We start from the raw sequence: 20,001 nt of genomic DNA, 5'->3' as shown, positions 1-20,001 counted from the left end.
GTGTGACTGCTGAATCTCATTCCACATCTTTCATAACATTAATAATTCTCGTCAAATAAAATACATCGCAAATGAATTGTAAAATCAGATCATGGTTTTTATTGTGATCCTTTCACATACCTCGTCCTCCACGAGGTTAACAAAGTCCCGAAAGCCAAGGAAAGAAGATTTCAATAGTCTTATCATTTCCAACTACAAAAAAATCAATTCAGATGTGATATGGATGTACAATACTTAGGAAGGGAAGCAGAGGAAAGATGACACTTTCTATAAAATGTTGGGCAACATAATGTCCACACATCAACTGGTTAAAGCTTTATCCAATTCTGGGTAGTTTAAAACCAATAATGTGTGCTTTGAGTGAAAACTACACAGTATTGGTTGAAAACTACCCAGAATTTGATAAATTTTGTATCCAATTGTTGTGTGAACAGTATGTTGCCCAACATTTTAAGAGTGCATGCTTTCACATCGCCAAGGAAATAACAGTTTATCAAATTAATTGTACCAAATGAAGAAAGGCGATTATTTGCTTCATATTCCACATTGTTAACAATTTTATTTATATATGAAATGAAGAATTCTAAAGATTAGGCAATTGGGCAACATAATTTCCACACAATAATTGGTTAAAACTTTATCAAATTCTGGGTAGTTTTAGACAAGTAATGTGTGCTTTGGACGAAAACTACACAGTATTGGTTGAAAACCACTGGCGTAAATCCCGGGGGGATGGGGGGGATATATCCCCCTCACTTTTCGAGGAGGGGGGGATGGCCTGTACAAACATCCCCCCCCCCCACACTTTTTACGAAAGAAATGGAAAAAAAATCACAAGAGATAATTGTTTTATTGGTGAAAATTCTTCCTGAAATACCGTTTAACAAATAAAACAATATTATTGAATCATAAAATGCAAATAAAGAGCCAGTTCACCATTTCCAAACGAAATACATATGTCCTTATTATAACATTGAAGAGAAACTCCCGTTTCTTCCAATTCATCAATGTTGGGGTCTTTGGGAAGGGATTAAGATGGAATGTCAATTCTTTTTTAATGTAATCTCTAATAAAACCATTAAACCATGGTAATAGCTCTATGATTAAACCATCATGGGGTAAAAAAGATAATAATATTGGAGGGGTATTTGCCATATGGACATACAGTGGCGTAACTACGGGGGGGGGGCATCGGCTGACCTAAATAAAAAACGGGGAAAAGGAGAAAAGAGGGAGAAAGGAAGAGAAGCGTATAGTGGGAAAGAAGAAAATATTATTCATTATAATGTTATATTATAATTATGTTATGTTACATTACATAAGAAACATTTTTATCATAACTTCATGAAACATAATTTGCCCAGGGCCTACGTCTTCATTGTTCCTGGTGCTTGCATTGTCTGTTAATGAGATATATAATCCTGTTGTACTGAAACATCCCGTTTTCAAGTCAATATAAACCAAATATATTTCCTAGCACTTGAGTTATCATTTTTTATGTAGTGACATATGCTTCTTTTTCATGACTCAAAAAGTGATTGCCCCATGTTAAGGTCTTCGTATATATGAAACATTTCTTGTCCGTGATTACGTTCGCATTAGTGGATTGGTGAGATATGTCTGCTCTTCATGAATTCCTAAAATCAGTCCTTAAAATGTCCCTTCTGATCTGAATATCAAAAATTTTCAGCTCGCGCTTCGCGCTCGCATCATTTGGATATTGAAATACGTATGGTCCTAGTTAATTCCTACAAAGAAACCTTAGAATGCCCCACTTCAGGTCTAAATTTTCAGCTCGCGCTTTGCGCTCGCATTATTTGATTAGTGAGATGCGTATGATAATCATGATTGCAATGACTACAAAAAGTGTTTCATGTGTTCAGATGTAATTCTTATAAACCAGCAAGCGCTTGGCACTCGCATTAGATGACTATGGTGAGATATGCATACTCTTAATGGATTCCTAAAATATATTCCTCAAAATCTCGCTTTTTGGGGTCAAAATATACGAAAACTTCAGCTCGCGCTTCGCGCTCGTATTGTTTAGCGAGACAGGTACCTATCATGATTACACAAATTTGATTATAATGTCTCTTTTTAGGTGTGAATATAAAAAAATTCAGCTCGCGCTTCGCGCTCGCATTATTTGATCAGTGAGATGCATATCCGTTTAATGACATTGTCCAGAAAATGTCTCTATTAGGTCAGTATAACTGGCAACTGAGCGCGCTCACTCAGTGATTCAAACATTTTGCTGGTGCCCCCCTCCCCAATGCCGTGACCCACGGTACGCCACTGTGGACATATCAATGACAATTCCTTGCATATCTAAAAACATGATTGCAAAAAAAAAAAGCCAAAATATTTCAGTCATCCCCCCATCCATCAACACGGATTTACGCCAGTGTTGAAAACTACCCAGAGTTGGATGAATTTTGTAACTAATTGTTGTGTGAACAGTATGTTGCCCAACATTTTAAGAGAGCATGCTTTCACATCGCCAAGGAAATAACAGTTTATCAAATTAATTGTACCAAATGAAGAATGGCGATTATTTGCTTCATATTCCACATTGGAAACAATTTCATATATATATGAAATGAAGAATTCTAAAGATTAGGCAATTGGGCAACATAATTTCCACACAATAATTGGTTAAAACTTTATCCAATTCTTGGTAGTTTTAGACAAGTAATGTGTGCTTTGGGCGAAAACTTCACAGTATTGGTTGAAAACTACCCAGAGTTGGATAAATTTTGTAACCAATTGTTGTGTGGACAGTGTGTTGCCCAACATTTTAAGAGTGCATGCTTTCACATCGCCAAGGAAATAACAGTTTATCACATCAACTGTACGGAATGAAGATAGGCGATTAATTGCTTCATATTCCACATTGGAAACGATTTCATTTATATATGAAATTAAGAGATCAAAAGATTAGGCCTAAATGAACCCCGGAACTTTCAATTTGGGTATAATAATCATTCGGATTAACGAACATTATAGGGGAAAAAATACCTTCCGAACATCGAATATTTGACTTTCCAGATCCACTTTCTAGTCTCCTACCGTTTTAAACGTCTGATATTTCCTCATTACGATCTGAGCATGGTTCCTACCGCCATGATTAGTGTAACAAGTAGCTAAACATTAAGTACTTTCCTTCTTAAAACATTTTATTTTAAATAACATTATAGGCATATTTGTTCTCTTCATATTTCAAATTTATGTCAAAAAGTATATTTAAAGAAAAATTAAAGGGCTTAGAAACCAGTAGCCTTGATATCCGTACCCCAAGTTCACAACTACTCATGTCTGGCCTGGTTCGTTACCTATAATCCGTCATCACATTTTGGAAGGCAGTTAGACGAAACCCTTTGCATAATGGGCACACCTTCTTGAAAAAAAAATGTCGAAAGGGGACAAACTTCACCTGGAAATCTACAAAGTCGGCGACCAAATGTTCGTGAGTTATCATTCCTTGTGGGACACCGGTTCTCAGCAGATGAAAGAGGTATGATCTTTGGAATAGTCTGCACCATACTCCCATTAGGATGAAGTTTCTTCCGGCATTCAGGAAACATTGGTAAGGTGTAATTCAAACCTAGACCATCTGGACACGTATCTGTTCCAGTACTTGGGTCCGATGAACCAAGTTTAGCTAAAATGGATGGTTGTAAAAAAAACCAAAGTATATATATCACCGGTATACCCTCTGGTTCTGACGTAATCTTTAGATGGTATCAAAACCAATTCTCTAACTTTTTAACTTTGTTTGTTAACCGGGGATTAACTCTGGTTCGAGTTAAAGTGATTGGAGATCTTCATTCATGTCACTCAGAATATGTTGCATTCGGGCTGATGATTGACTCAATTCGATTCCAGTTATTTAAAAAGGTAATAAAAGTGACATTGAATAGCATGAAGTTGACTATAAATCTTTACTAAACTATTTTATATGCTTACATTACCCCCATCACGAGTTCATATTGTGTGATCATTTTAGCTTAGGAGTTGAGGAGGCAGTCTCTAAAAACATAATTTATGCGTAACAGGAATTTCAATCTATCATGTCTGCCTATCTTTTAGAATACAAAGGGTTTGATATCATAATAGAGGAAGAATCATTCACACCAAAATTATGTCATTGAGTTTCAAGCCCCTTATTCATGTTCTATAGTCTTTACATTTTTATCACATATGTATAAAATGAAGCAGACCTATTTTGTCATGAAATTAATTCAAGTGTTACTACTTAACTGAAGAAATTATTTTTTTTTTTTTTGCTGGATGTTTTTCATGAATATCATAGGCCCACTAATCAGCATGACCAAAATAATGTGTTTTAAAACCCTACCTAGTGACAAACAGGTTACCAGTCCTTGCATGAATAGCAAACACCTCATCTATTAAATTCAATTAACAAGGGGAAAGTAAAGAGAAATATTGTGTCAATGCCAATTTCACCATTATTATCAATATCAACATAATATCCAACACATTTCACTTCATCAGATCATCATTGTGACCAAGTTGGGCGAATCCGCCAACATGATCACTTCTATACCATATGTCATCAATGAGTGAGATGATTATCATCAAGAACATTACAATCACCATTACATCATCATCATCATCATCATCACAACGGCCACTATCATCACCACCACCACCATCATCGACTTGATTTCCATAACAACCATTACCGCCACCATCTTCACCACCTTTACTATCATCATCATAACCATCATCGTCACAATTACCATCGCCATCATAATCGTCATCACCACATAGACCTACAATCATCACCATCACCAGAAGCCATCATAATCACCACTATCATCATCATATGCACCCTGGCCAACTGTAGCTATATATTTCAAACATCTTTAGTTGTTACCATCCTAAATCAATATTCATCTTGATGTCCTACAATTATCAAAGTCATTATATTGGAGAAGTAACAAGAATGCGTGTAGCATTTTCATTTTTAAATGAAGGATTAAAAGAGCATTGTTGATTAAGTGCCTTAATCGTGGACATAGATCATGGCCCTGGGAAGCAGGGGTGCTGAAGCATACCAATGTGCTGCGTGTATCCTAAGGAATTCTGGAAGGTGTGAAAAATTGATAAATATACCTTAATGATCTTCCTTTTGGAGTGAAAACTTTTATTTTATTTTATTATCATTTTTTTTTTTTTGGGGGGGGGGCTTTCAAAATTACATGAATACTCCCACTAAAAGATGGTTACCTGTGCCCTGTCATACATGTCATAGAATACTGAGAGTGACGTCATCAATTTTCACTTTTTGCATTTTAGCGTTTTTGATATCATATTTTGGTAAAGCATGATGAAAAACCTCCACAAACCAAATTTAGTGAGAATCGGTCCATGGGGGCCTGATATATGACTTCATATGACTTTTGAACAAATAAGCCCCATTGAAGTCAGTGTATTGTTGGCCTGGTTCCTAATATTTAGAACTAGGCCAATAATACACTGAGGGTTTTTTATCATGCTCTACCAAAATATGGTATCAAAAATGCTGAAATGCAAGAAAATAAAAATAAAATTGTGACGTCATCGCTTCGGTACTCTATAGATGCCTTGTAATGGGGTCGAACTCCGGACATTCATATGTCTATTCAGGCGCCATAGACCACTCGGCCACGGCACCTGTTGTTGGAGTAGGATATATGATAGTCCATTGTTGACATAAAAGTGTACTTGCCATTTTTTTTAGATCTTGTGGCTGCTGAATGTCGGAAAATGTGCGAAATTGGCAATCTTCTACCTTAGTTGGTAGGACTAAATGTTTATCCTGTGAGCAATCTTTCGAACGATTGAAGAGAAGCGAGAGAGGTATAAGAAGTTTGTGAGGAGAACATCAACTTTCGTAACAAAGCTAGCACGTACTCTTCGACAAGGATCTCTCCTGCCACGATTTGACAATAGGTGGGATGTCAACGGTGACGCCTCCAATTGCTCTAACAAATGACAGTGAAATCTTTGGTTTTGATTGGCTTAGAAGCACTTGTCCCAGACTGTTACTATGGTAATTTGGGATAACGACATCCTATCAGTGCTAGACAACGGTGAGAAAAACTTCATGGCATGCGGCGCCTATATACAGCTGCAGGCATAAATATGATAATGAGAAATATGACCAAATGACGACAGAAGTCTCATTTTCCCGGTCATTGCTGATTGGCTGGCAAACACCTACATTGTAGGCGCGGTATCGACACATCCAATGGTGGGTATAGCTCAGGTACTTTGGAAACGAAAAGCAAAAGTATAGCATATCAACCCACTTTACATCAATTCATAAGTATGGTGGAGGAAGTAATGATTCACGATTTTACATTTTCATACATGCAAACGTATTCTTATTCATATTTTTTATTCTTTCTTGTTTGCGAAACATTCAATCATATATTTCTATATATATATATATATATATATATATATATATGTATATATATTGTGTGTGATTGAGAGTGTGTTAGGGCGTTTGTGTTCGCGCTCACGCGAGAGAGAGAGAGAGATTAAGAGGGGGTGTGAGGGCGTGTGCGTAGGTGTTCACATTAATAGTTGAAAGAATTCATACTTTCATTTTTCGGGGGCAATCCTGAAGAATATTATGAGTTCCGTGTGCAAATTCGTGAACAGCATCACATCGTTGAAAGAATTTATACTTTCATTTTTCGGGGGCAATCCTGAAGAATGTTATGAGTTCCGTGTGCAAAGCCGTGAACAGCATTACATTGTGGAAATAATTTATACTTTCTTTCTTCGGGGGCAATCCTGAAGAATATTATGAGTTCCGTGTGCAAATTCGTGAACGTAGCAATAGCCGAATGTGCATCTATAAACAACTCCGTTGCTTTCATTTCACACCCATCTGGCACAAAAAATGGCAAGTACCTTTCGCTAAATATGTTTATTTAGATCATGTAATTTTTTTGTCATAAACGTTCTGTGACAAATGTTCTATACTAACGATGGAAATGATGCAGTTTTATCAATTCATATCGAAATGGGAAGGGCATCCGTCAGCTTTCGTAAACGGAAGAATGGGAACGAAATTTTGTGAATTCCATCACTCTGATTATGCTACGCATGTTATGAAGAAGATGATAATCAAAGTGACAAAGTTACGAAACTAATGATGCTATAATATCCATTGGTGATATGGCCATGATAATTTATTTGGTAAACTCCTTTATGTCTCCCTCACAGGATCTCTGTGTGACACTGATGCTGGTGGTCTATTTCGTTTTTTGTAAGTGTAATTAAAATAAACGAAATTCATCTCATATCCAATAAGTGCAGATTTCCATGAACTAATCCTAAAAATTAAAATCGCTATGAATTGTAATGACATTTTTAGTTCTGTGGTGCATTTGGGAACCCTCCTTTCATTCCAAGACGTCTGATATCATGATATTGTATCGAAATGAATTTAAATTTTAGCTTTGCTGGCAGATAGAGGCAGAGAGACCGAAGCGTGCAGTGATGGTATAGGTCTAAATTACACCTTACCAATGTTTCATGAATGCCGGAAGAAACTCCACCCCAATGGGAGTATGGTGCAGACTATTCCAAAGATCATTCCTGTTTCACCTGCTGAGGACCGGTGTCCCGCGAGGAATGATAACTCACGAACGTTTGGTCACCGAATTTGTAGATTTCCAGGTACAGTAACTAATCCAAGTTTTATTTATTATTCATTCACTTTAAATTCATACATACTGTACATAGTTTCAAACCATAGAAATAGTATACTTGGGAAAGCAATTAATTGTAGCTGTGTATACACGAATTCAAATAACATAAAAAAGGTAGATGAATTGTATCTAAACAGACACATAGTCAAAAGTCAAAGAAAATGCAATTAGCAATTAGAAAATATGACAAAACATAAAAGTTGAAAAATAAAATAAAAAGAAGCTAAGCAAAGTACATCAAATAAACTGAATAAATGGATGTTTTATGCATCCTCCCGCCTAACCGAGTGGTGTTGAATCGATTATTGCGGGCACATCTGTTTCAGTTACAGCTGTGGTAAATATTCACAATTACCATAGTAACATCCAATCGGAATCAAGATTTCCATGGTAATTTACAAAACTGGTACAGCTGCCATACCTATCTGTATGAAATAGGTCCTTAATTGAAAAAAATCATACTATTTACACGCAATTTATGAATTTTTTTTTCTATTTTGGTTTGAATAATCAACAAGAATAATAAAGCGTTTAATGCTTTGTGCTTCTTACCGCGTTACACTGTAATTATTTCCCACTTTCTCCACTCCCTGATGAGCATTCTATGAGTTCAAAGACGCAATTGATGTGCATACTACATATAGGCTTTCACATCCTTCCCGGAACCAAAATAATTCTGGTTGAGAGTGGCAAAGCGCGGATTTGACGTCTTGCCAGGACGCTTGGCCACTTTGGAATTGGACCCCATTATCTGATTACAAGCATAGGCGGCGATGTGATGGGGGACGGTCCGCCCCTAAAGTTTTGGTTGATAGCCTTTTTTTGTATTTTTTTTTGGTTGTCAAATTTGTTTCCTGCGTCCCCCCTAAATTCAGGTGGACCGACCCTAAACATTTTTTTATCCCCCCTAAAATTTTGGTTGACAACCTTTTTTTTTTTGCTTGTAATTTTTTTTTGGTGGTCCCCCTCTTAAATTTTGGTTGATAACCTTTTTTTTTTCTTTTTGCTTGTCAAACCTGTGTCCATCCCAAAATTTCAGGTGGACCCCCCCCCCTATTTTTTTTTTACTTCCGCCGCCAATTATTACAAGGCAAGAGTGTGAACCACTACGCTTCCGCCTTATATTTTATGATGTTTTCGATGTAAAACAAATTTCTGTGCAGATACTAATCAAATCAATTCGTCCTCTCTTTTTTTTCTTATTTTCTATAAATTCCCTCAGATACTAACTGAATATAATTCTCTATTAAAGAAGAGCACAGAAAATATACTATTATATATATATTGACTGCGCATGAGGATGACTGTGTAAATTATCATCTCCGAGGTGCGTTCCATACCCGCCCTTCTATCCCCCGAGGCCTTGGGGCTGAGGGGTGATAAAAGAGCCGGTATGAAAAGCACCGAGGGAGTGATGATTTTCACTGTCACTCCGAATTCAGAGCAGTCCATATAATTTTGTTTTATATACCCCATCGATAATCACATAACTCTATCCCCAATCGATTAAATTTCAGGACCATATCAATCTCAATTTGATTTGCTAAATCACTTAAGTTGTACTTTTAACGAGCTGCACTCCCGGGCTCCTCTGCTGTATGATGACCAGGCAGGACAGCCGATAAATCCGGTTGGCCAGCCAGCGCGCCGTTGGCCATGTTGGCTGCGCGTACATGACCGAGCAGCAGAAGCGGAGCAAACCGAAGCTAGTTATAGGCGAGCGTAGAAACACAACTTATGGTCCGGCGCTCAGGTGTTACGAGTACTATCAGAGGGTTGATAGAAGAAATGTACAGTAAATCAAAACTCTGGGACGTTGATAGACGGAATAGCACCGTAAAATAAAAATATAAAATAAAATATAAATATAAAATATAAAATATAAAATATAAAATAAACTATTGATCGGTATAAATTATTTGAAGTGGTATCCATAGAAATACAGATATTAAGGCTGTTAACCTCTTTTCGGTAACCATCTTAGCATTCCTTCTCCCTTCCGCGAACCCTTGCGCTTTGCAATACACAAATATATGGCTGAGCGTGTAATCTTAATCACGGGTTGCATAACCGGGGGCGGGGGTTCAGCCCCACCCTCCTCCTGCATTTCTCCTCGGCAGGATTCGATAGGCTAACACAGTTGCTGAATGGATATCATGTAAGACGCAAATGTCATATGTCTAGCAATTGAGTTTGAAAACTGTTCTTGGAATGATACCCCTGGAGTGGAGAAGTTGCACACATTGTGTGCATGCAAGCAAGGATTCGATAACCGGGGTATTATCTGTAAAGCGTTCAGAGACGTCGTTCCCATATATCATGTTATGTAAAAGTATACAAAAGTGGAATGTTATTATTACTACACTGTTTTGAAAATTTATCCTTGAAATAACAGAAGTTCCTGCAGCAGAGTTTCGAGAACACCTGTAATCTTACCAGATTGCGCAATCTTACAGGAAATTGGTATTTGGTGTCTGGAATCTACCTGTTCTGTTAAATTGCTGAAAAAATCCTGTTTTATGAATTTACAGAATGATTCTGTTATTGCTTTCTGCAAAATCTTTATTTTTCTGTAAAATCAGGGTTTTTTTAACAGTGTATCCTTAGTGATGCCTTCTTTTAAGGATGAAGATAATAAGGTTTTATCCCCCTATCAATGACTTGTTTATAAGTGAAGCTATTGAGAGAGCACTATCACAGTCACATAAATGAGAATTAATACAATCACTCCCAAATGTCGGATAGTCGGGAATGATTTGTTAACTACCCCTAATCGTTTCTTGAAAACAATATCCAAGCCCCTCCCCCCTATTTCAACGATGTTTGGGGACTTTTCCCTTAATTTGTACACCTCCTTCCCCCGAGAAATATGGAATGCTCATTTTGGTAAAAATGCCCATTTTTTATGATGGGGGCAATTACGATACGAGTATTAAAATGTCCCCACCTATCAATATCTCCCGAATTTTGAAGAGAAAATATAACATGATTACTTCATTTCAAATATATTCGTGATGTTCTAACATAACTTCATGTTAAATGTTCTCTGTACAGGTTTAAGTGATAGTTTTGAGTTATAGACATTTTAAAGGCATCATTGATATTCATTCCAGTTCATTATGGTTATCTTCATTAAGATTGTGAAGAGAATCTCTGTGAAAACGGCTGGTGCGAAGAGACTATAAAAGGCTATCAATGCCATTGCCGCGCAGGATTTCAAGGGACACATTGCAATGAACGTGAGTATAAGGTCTAAAGATATATTTAAAATATTTCATTTCCTTATACATTATCATAATCATTTTACATACGTGAAGTCTTGCAAAAGCTGTACTTGCAAGGAACTATCAACATGTTATCAACTTGCTCCATATCTCAGTTTTAAGTAACATCTTCATGTGACTTTCCTGCTCGAGTTATTTGGGCTTTTTTTATTATTATTATGAAGAGCTCAGTTGCAAATTGGTTAGGTCCATTTTTCATCATTTTTTTTTGTCTCAATGTATAGAGTTTTAGTAGCTCTATAAGATGATACCAAAGAAAAAGATAAAATTCCCATTAAAAAGTTTTTAAAAAATTGCCAACGAATAATCATTTTTTTTATTCAAAAGGGGTTAGGTCCATTTCAGTTTGGTTGCAAAAGGGGTTAGGTCCACAAAGATTTTTTTTGAAAAAGAACATTTTCAGAAATATGAAGACAGGTAAATTTTTGTTATACCCAATTTTATGTTAACATGGTAGGGTATCATAACAATTTAGTTTCGCATAAGAATAGTGCAGTATGGGAGAATAAAAAATGATTTATTGGAGTGGACCTAACCTCTTCTTGCAACCAAACTCTTCTGAAGAGCTCATTTGTCAAAAGAAGTTTATAGGTCAATTTTTTCATGAATTTATTGTTTTCTGTCTCAAAACCTATAGATTTTTAGTCGCTCTGATGACACCAAAGGAAATTCGAAATTCATATTAAAACTTGAATAAAAGTGGCAAAGAAAAATAACTTTTTTATTCAAAAGAGATTGGATTTATTTCAGTTTGCTTCCAAAAGGGGTTAGGTCCACAATGATACTTTTTTTAATAATTATATAGAAAAAAAATTAAACAGGTAGATTTTTTTTATACCCAATTTCATGTTCACATGATAGGGTAGTACATCATGACAAATTATTTTCTCATAAGAATATTGCAATAAATGAGAATAAAAAACATGATTTTTCTCGGAGTGGTCCAAAGTGGACCTAACCCCTTTTGCAACCAAACTCTTAATTTCTTTCCTGTTTAGCTGCAGGGACAAACCAGAATGCCGTGAACTCCATTGCAACAACCAATCAGACAGCACTATCCGAAGACCCGATAGATACAGTCTTTATTACCATGACCGATCCGACCACCATCCCCACATCCGCTGCAGACATATCAAGCGAGTTCAAGACGGACTTGGGGTCATCGCAGAAGATCGCACAAGATCGTTTTTACGCTAAAGTTGGTGAGATTCATGTGACAGGATATGATAAATTTCTTTGTCTAGTTTAGGCAAGAGCGATGTACTGACAAGGGAAAGGGCAACAAAGAATAAATCCCTATTATATGATACAAATTACAGCTTTAGACAGATCTGGGTGGTCAATGAGGCATGACTATTATCTTTTCATCTCATTTCGTTTATTAATTTCCATTTTCAATATTATATAACGCATACAGTTATAAAATTATCATAAATATGTCATAGTTGACAAAATAAACACAGTACGTATTATTTCATATGTAAGTAATTTTGTGAAGAAATGTTGAATAATTATAAAATGATGAAATATTTGCATTACCAGATGACGGTTGCATATTTTAAGCTTATGTTTATACTTGTCCTTATACTCATTTATCTACCCAGCTAAGTCAAGCTGTCCGGGGATTTCTGGATGGTTCAAAAGAAGTCTTTATTGTTGCTTCGATGAGGATTTGAAGTTCACCCAAGCTTTTACCGATTGTCGTCAAAGCGGCAAGAAGAATAATACTTCTGGCCTGGTTTCTATCCATAGTGAAGATGAGATGAACTTCATTAATCGACTATGTTTTGACAAGGTACAATACTCTTCAAATTTGTTCTTGATTTAATTTTCTAAGCAAGAAAAGTTGAATGACTGATCAATTTCAAAAGAAATTTGTAATTTCTATTATCAAGTTTGGTGTAACGAATAGGAGTATGGTGATGAAATGATGTGGGTATAATAGCGCTGGTAAATTATTATCATTATGACAAAGTTGGATTTTTGCGCTCACTCAAATTGAGATTTCTCTTTGCCTCAGTAAGGAATAAGGATTAGACGAAATGGTGATTAGACGAAGTGATGATTGGACCAAATGGTTGTTAGACGAAATGATGATGGAGGGAATGGCATTAGACTAAATGAAAGTAGACCATGTGGTGAGTGGACGAGTTGGCAGTGGACGAATTGGCAATTTACCTTCATGACAAATAATAAGCAAGAAGTCTTTGTCGATAATTGATGAATCAAAATAGCAGTTTCTTCCTGGACCCTGGACAAACGAAATATTCGCATTTTTTCGTCAGCTCCTACAAGAAACTGATGTTCCGGTTCACCAACTTTCGGCAAAGACCTCCCAGCTATTCATTCTCATTCGACAGACATTCTAATTAATTTACTGTGCTCTTGAATTCATTTTGCCTCGTGGTCCTGGGGGGGCCACTTACATTGACGAGTGGATACCATGCGCGACCAAAAAAACACGTAAAAAGGATGTCTTTTTCAAGATAGGGCACGTTACGTACGTAACGTGATAAGGGTGTCAAAAACACAAAAATAATGAAAAAAGGGTATCTATTTCGCTAAGAAAGCTACATGTTTTGTTTACTTTAGGGTCACTAATTTGCGGGGATGATACAAAAAAAATTAAAATGTTTTATAAAGGATGTCCTTTTTGCCCCAACACTCGTGTTTAGAGTCCGATTTGCGCGAGGTGTGGAAGGTGAGCGAGGCCGTACTAAACCAAATGGTGTGTAAAGGTAAAACCGACGACCGACGGACCTATGTGACATAAACATAATAAAATATCGCTGTACTTGTTTAGGGGCTCATTTCAGGGAACTTGCCAAGAGTATCATTTTGTTCCCAATACTTGTTAAGGGTAGGGTTTCAGACGCCAATACTTGTTAAGGGGTGCATTTTCAGAATATGGAAAATACGTGTTTAGGGTGCTTTTCGAGACCCCATGGTCGCGCATGGTATCCACTCGTCAATGGAAGTGGCCCCCCCCCCCCCCCCCCCGGGCTCGTGGTATGATAACTCCGTACTCTCAAAGTATCCTTGCTGTACGTAGCTGGCATGGCCTCACGGGTAAGCACTGATATCGTCTTGCATTTACAGTCTCATCGCCGTGATCGGTGGATCGGGTTATGGACACCAAATTTCAATGGCCCGTTTGAATGGTCGCACGGTACGGATTTGAACTTTACTGCATGGGGGCCATCGCAACCAGGTCACCCTCGTGAGAACTGCGCCCATCTCACGAGAAAGAGGTTAAATAGCACAGAAGAAGGCATGTGGCTTACTCTTTGGTGGCACGACAGGGTTTGCTCTGCTCATATGCCCAACGTATGCAAGCTAACAGTTTGCCCAGGAGAATGGCGGTTTTTCCAGGGCAATTGCTATCGCTTTTATGAAAAGAGAGTCAATTTTACTCAAGCCGTGACGAACTGTCGGGACATTGACAAGTTAAGTTCAGGTCAGTCTGATCTGGTTTCTGTCCACAGCGACGAGGAGATGAACTTCATCATCGACCTATTCGATACATCGAAAGTAAGTAGGCAATATTCACACTAAAACTATAACTTTCTGGGGGGAAACAACACTGTGTTCAACAGTGTTCTCACCGGCAAGTGTTCTAGTTTGTTTACACTATCGATATCGATGATGAAATCATTACGGTGTTAAAATGACACATTTAACAATGTGGATCTCATATCCACAGAGGTCACTATGACAACACAATGTTCAACCTAACTGTGAATATGCACATTGTGTCTGCGTTGAATGCTTACACAGTGTGAAATGATATTGTGATCACAGTGTGTGCAGTGATCTACGCATTTTGTTAAATCTGAGCATTTTAACACTGTTCAAATCGCATCTTCATGACACTGTGATATATGTAGTAGAGAATAATTTTCCCATATTTTTCGTGGGAGGGGTTTCAAGTTCAACTTCCTAAATACCTCTTCATACATGTATATGTATATATATATATATATATATATATATATATATCGTCATTCGCCCTGGAATGCACGTCAAACCCTAAGGTTGATTTTTAGATATTTTAGAGGGGAAAGAACAATAGGAACGTGTGTTAAAAAGTCGACATCCTTCCCCCCCCCCCCCACTGGCGCCAAGGGGGTGGGGTACGTTAGAATACTTCTTTCTTTTCATACAATTGCGGAAGACCCACCCCTCCCCCTTCTTGCAGCTAGAATCCACTGAAAATGCAAATACAACACTTGTTATCTTTCTAATTAGACAGTTTTCCATTTCCTCTTTTCTCAATGGAGCCACCATGGATTGGCCTTACCCGATTAGATATCCAACCTGACACTAATTCCACCTCCCAATCACAATCTGACCAAGGTGGTTCCCTACCTGGACGTGTTGGAGGCAGTTTCAAATGGACTGATGGACAACCGGTAGACTACACGGCCTGGTTACAAATGCAGCCCGATAACTCGGGAGGTCACGAGAACTGCGTACAGATGCGAGGGTTTCATTCAAGAGATAGATATTCGTGGAATGACATCCGTTGCGACGAATTGTGTTCCTACACTTGCCAGTTTAGTCTGACATTCTAACTATATTTATCTCTGTTGTATTTATCTGTACCTTATTCAAGTTTTCATTAACTCTTGATTTTTTTTTTTTTTTGGGGGGGGGGTTTCGTTTACCATAATCAATACATGAAATATATATATCTTTCTTTAATTGTCACATTTATTATATTGACCCAGCACATACGTGACCGAAGCGTTCTCCAATTATTATTGTATTATTATTAGTAGTATCATTATTATTATTGTTACTATTATTATCACATACATATGTATATGTGCTTGTGTGTGTATGTATACATCTTGTGTATTTTATGGTTGGAACACGTTTTCTACATATTCAGTTGAACCCATCACTGACACGTCCAAGAAGAGTATCATACCATTTAGTCATGCAGTACCGTTGATCATGATTTGTTATAACAGACAATTTTCACATATTTCTATATATTAATTGGGTGTGGTATGTTATGAATGATGCATTATGTTTGTTTGAATGGCTTGTTAGTAATGTTGTATTTTGTTATGCTTTAAGAAAAAATGTACATAATTTTTTTAAAACATAGTTCTTAAGTGTGAGTCTCGGTATTATTTTCTATTTATCTTTAGTGAATAAATAAGAGGAAATTTCAGAAGAATTAGAAAAAAACTAATCTACATGTATAGTAGTAGAAGTAGTGTTTTAGTGGTGGTGCAATTATTATTATTCATCATTATTATTGTTATTATTTACCATTTATCAAAGGCAGGTATAACACTTCTTTTAACCTTTTTGATAATCTTGAATGTATTTTTCTATAATAAAAATATAAACATTTGCGTTTATATTTCAAGGAGATAAAGAAGATGACGTTTGCATGGAGAACTTTGATTTAGTAACTTTGTAAAAAAGGATAATGCAAATACATAAAGAAATTTACCTCCCTCACTACATTATATCTCAAATATAATAATTTTGATAACATTTGTAAAAACGTTTTCCGAAATTTCTTTGCAAACTCTTTTTGAATAACATACCAACATACATTTTCCCATTACCTTTAACCAACGTTATTGTGAGATTTGTGTAATATGTTGTGCTAGCGAGGATATGTCTAATATATATATATATATATATATATAACGTGTTGTATAACTATATGAGGACAAAAGATAGACTAAAGCGTGGACAGCTATCTGGAATTCGACCAGTATTTGCATTACGCAAAATTCGTTTTATATAAAGTTATACCGATGACTGTTGTGTCTGATTCTGAATTTATTCATAAATTTGAAGAAAAATAAGCTCTCAAGGGCGTCAATTATTGAATTTTTATCAAGAAGACTGTTCGGTTTGAAAAAAAATATATAGCTAGCTTCACGGTGAATTCATCTAGAGAATTTTACAACCACCTAAAAATCAAGCCTCATCTTCTTTCATATTCATTTATTCGAGGTGCCACAAGTGTCATTAAATAATTCATTTTTGTTCATTGTCAATAATTTCACAGTGTTAATTGTCACTACTATTTATACCCGAACAGTGAATTAAAGATACATGTCACTGACTGGATTAAGGCGAACAAACTATCACTTAACTTACAAAAGACGAATTTTATGCTTTTTAGTAACAGAATAAATACATTGCCTGATAATCTCATTTTGTATAATACTGTTCTTGAAAATGTTTCAGAGACCATATTCTTGGGGGTTACTATTGATAATAAACTATCATGGAAACCACACATCAATAATATTTGCAAAACAATTTCAAGAAAGATCGGAATTATCATCAAACTCAAATATTTTCTCCCATGTCACACTTTACTTACACTCTACCATACATTAAAGGAGAATGAAACCCTTGAAACCAGCTAAATCCATATCAAAGAGAAAAATCAAAGAAACATATTGTTGAAAGTTTGAGGAAGATTGAATGAATAATAAGAAAGTTATGAGCATTTGAATATTGAGATCACTAAATGCCATGTAGATCCTCCCATTGGCAAAGCGACCAAGATCTGTAATGTCACACACGTACAACTCCCTCATTACTTTAGTACTTATTTCACTTATATTCTCACTTTTATAGAGTCTATCACAAGGTGAGGTGTTCTCTTTATGAGAGGACAAGTACAGAGGTTTCACAACATTATATCATTGATGAATCGTTTGTCATATGATTAGAATGAGCAGAAAGAGATGTTTTGAGGTATATTTTCAGTGTCCAAAAGGGGAGAGTTGTTCATTTGTGACATCATAGATCTTGGTCGCATTGCCAATGGGAGGATCTCCATACATGTAGCATTAGTGATCTCGACATTCAAATGCTCATAACTCTTCTATTGCTAGTCCTATTTTACTCAAACTTTTGTTGATCTTATTCTTTGATTTTTCTGCTTTCACAAAAGCTAACTTGCTCCAAGAGTTTCATTCTTCTTTAATGATGGCATTTTGGCATGGGGTTGTGCAATCCAAACCCAATTACAAAGAATACTGTTGCTGCAGAAGTAGGCTCTCAGAATAATTTTTCAAACCCAATTCAGATCACACACAGATATGCTATTCTTCCAAAATAATATTCTTTTAGTGAGCGATTTACATCTTTTCCTACTCGCCTAATTTATGTATAAACAAAGCAAAGATGATCTCCCAACAATTTTTTCAAATATGTTCTGTAAAAACTCCTCTATACACGATTACCCAACGAGACAACTTAACTGTTATCACCTATCCCCAACCCGTACTATATTACCAAAAAAAACTCTTTTATCTTTTTTGGACCTGTGTATTGGAATTCCCTGCCCAACGACTTTAAAGAATCTACAATCCTTAATATTTTTAAAGTAAACTTAAAAAGACGTTCATTTGTCAATAATCCACACCAACATGTCAAGCTAACACATAACCTAAACTAAAACTATAAAATAAATTAACCTTTAACTACCAATAAATTTGTCAAACTTTACTTATTCAAAAAAAAACGACACTACAACCATGACAACATGATACAATACATTACGACCTGTGCACCTGCCATGTTCCTCTTTTCATTTGCACTCTTTATTTGCACCTCCCTTATCTCCCTCTTTCTTTCCTTTGCCACTTTTCCTCCCCATTATAATTTTGTAAGTTCTTTTTTTTATCTATTAGTTTTGTTATCACTGTAATTATTATTATTTGAACTACTTTCTCTTATTTTTGTTGTCGCTTATTCGCTTTATTTTGATATTAGTGGATTACGTGTTTTGAGCTCGTCTTCTGTGTCCGTCTCGATTTTTGTATATAGTTGTATATATAGTTTGTTTATAATTAGTATTGAAACTAAGTTCAGGGGCTTGCTTTCTATACAAGCTTTGCTTTTCTTTTCATAGATAAAATTATTGCAATACACTGTAGCTTTGTTTAATTTATATTTGATATTTGTTACGAAATGTAATTGATCTGTCTGTATTATATTGAATATGTATTGTTACTTTGATTATATTTTGAAAATTTTGTTGAACGGAAATAAATAAATCTAAATCTAACATAATTATACATTTGTAAACATCGCTATTTCCCAGCAAGAAGGCTTAATTACATTTTTAAAGAAAATCCCTACATAATCAATTACAGACGATTACTGAATTTCGCTATACAATGAAATAGATAAAAATTATCCTACGCTCTTCACCGTTCCAAAACCATGCTGAACTTTAAATAAACCTTTCTTTTCGTTACACAACTCTCTCCTTCGAAAAGCTCGGTCCCCGAGCTGACCAATCAGTAACAAAACAGAAAATTAATAAAATTTATTTCTAAACAAACTGCACTATATATGCGGTCTACTTACAACTTTCAATAGGTTAAATATTGCTATCCGTACTTGTGAAAACGATTGCGATTATTTTCTCTCCCTATTTTTTAACAATACAATGCTGAATTGTTACATACAAGGCTTACTTTATTTCTGACAAATCTGTTATCTGCAGTCATAATCGTTTCTTCACTGCCTTCACTTTTCACATATTAATCCAACGACCTGAAAAGTTTAAACTACAACATGTAGGCAAAATAACAACAATAACTAAAAGATTTGGCTACTAAGAATCCAACGTTTTATTAATTAAAGTCCAGTGCAACGATGACTTTCAAACTTAGTCGTTTATCATTCCTTTGAAAACACAGGTGGATAAACTAGGTCGCAATAGGTTCCAGACCTTTTCATCTTCATCACGGATTTCGAATGGGTTTCCGGAGGTCTTTCCTTCTTTTGTCCAACAAACAGCGTGGCGGTACTTGGCAACGGTTGTGCGAATGACCAGGTTTCCAGATCAACACCCTGGCGCCTGTTCATGCGAACCGTTTGTGATCTCTGTCGCCTCCTCCATCGCTGTTCATCTGGTCTAGATATCTCCTGTCTTGTTTGGATGGTCGTACCTCTTCCGTTTCACGCTCCATGCTGTCTTGCCG

The sequence above is a fragment of the Lytechinus pictus genome, chromosome 17 (assembly GCF_037042905.1).
Source record: "Lytechinus pictus isolate F3 Inbred chromosome 17, Lp3.0, whole genome shotgun sequence".
In the NCBI taxonomy this organism is placed as follows: Eukaryota; Metazoa; Echinodermata; class Echinoidea; order Temnopleuroida; family Toxopneustidae; genus Lytechinus; species Lytechinus pictus.
This window is presented reverse-complemented; position numbering follows the sequence as displayed.